The sequence below is a fragment of the Vombatus ursinus genome, unplaced genomic scaffold, assembly GCF_900497805.2.
Source record: "Vombatus ursinus unplaced genomic scaffold, bare-nosed wombat genome assembly UNPS02014874.1, whole genome shotgun sequence".
NCBI classification, from domain to species: Eukaryota; Metazoa; Chordata; class Mammalia; order Diprotodontia; family Vombatidae; genus Vombatus; species Vombatus ursinus.
Genome location: NW_020954652.1, coordinates 19,531,243 through 19,532,676, shown reverse-complemented (window position 1 = coordinate 19,532,676; position 1,434 = coordinate 19,531,243). Strand labels below are relative to the sequence as shown.

General features: G+C 37.5%; 1 protein-coding gene across 6 annotated transcripts in view; it reads right to left on the bottom strand.

Annotated features, from left to right (window-relative positions):
- Positions 1 to 1,434, bottom strand: part of OSBPL8 (oxysterol binding protein like 8) — a 214,993-nt gene that overhangs the window by 12,592 nt on the left and 200,967 nt on the right. The gene's annotated exons all lie outside the window — the stretch shown is intronic.

Here is a 1,434-nt window from a genome sequence, read left to right as displayed (position 1 = left end):
AAAAAAAAAAAAAAAAAAAAAAAAAAAAAAAAAAAAAAAAAAAAAGGATGGTGGTAGGGAAATATCATGGTCTTTGAGTGAAAAGCTAAAAGTCTAGTTTCTCCGCCAAAAGAAGCACGTGAAGAAATAAGACTGGAAAGATAAACTGGCACCAGGCTGGGAGGGCCCTTAAACAACAGGCTAAATTTACAGTTTATTCCAGAGCCAACAGAGAGGCATTAAGGCCTCTGAGACATAATCAGACGCAAATATAGGTTCAACATACGGGAAATCTTCCCAATAGTTTGAGCTCTACAAAAGTGGAATAAACTACCACAGGAAGCAGTGGGATCCCCCCTAACCAGAGATCCACAAAGGCTAAATGATCATCTGTCAGTTTTGCTATCCTGTGAATTCCTATTTAGATATGGACTGGATTAAATGACCTTTGTGCTCCCTTCCAACTCTGATATTCTGTGAGTTTTCATTTTCATTTTATTTATATAACAAAACAACACATACAATTAAATTCAACAAATATTTATCAGATGCTAACCATACACAAAGCACTGTGTTAGTTCAGTTTGGTTAGAGTATAGGATGCATATGGGTTAAACCCATGAGATAAGGTTGGAAAGGTAACCTTCAATGCCAGGACAAAGATTAAAAAGGGAAGAGACTGGAGACAGGGAACCTACTTAGGAGATGCCCCTGTTACCTCTCATCTAACATCTAGAATTTCCTCCAAAAGAGTTTTGTATCTAGCACTAGTCAGCACACCACTTATGTGTCCTATCCTCTTCCTTAATCCCTATGTGCCATCAGTTACCAAATCCTCTGTGCTCTACCATCCTGTCCCTTTCCTACCTGTACCCCACTTTTTACCTCTACTTCTATCAGTCTCTTGAATCTATCCTTCGTAATACTCCAATAGTAATATTCCCCAGATACAGATCTGACCTAATCACTTTCCTGCCCTAAAACCTTTAGTGGCTCTTTCAAATGAAATATAAACTCCTTAGCCTGATCTTTTAAGGCGCTCCATAATCTGTAATCTTTTGGGAAGCCAATATGGAAAATACACAAAAAGATTTACTACGCTGTTCAAACCCTTTGACTCAGTGACCCCACTACTAGTACTACGTTGTAAAGACTGAGAGGCAAGGTGGCATAGTGGATGGTAAGCTCCACTTGGAATCAGGAAGGTCTACGATCAAATCCCACCTCATACTTATTATGTGATCCTGGGTAATTAATCTTTCTGGGCCCCAGTTTTCTCATCTGTGAAAAGAAGGGGCTGGACTTATTGACCTATAACTTTACTTTTAGCTATAAATCTAAGATCCTATTTTATTCAAAGGAAAAAAATCCTATCTGTACAAAAATATTTATAACAGCTTTATTTGTAACAACAAAAACTTAGAAACAACCTAAATGTATAACTGGAAAATGGTT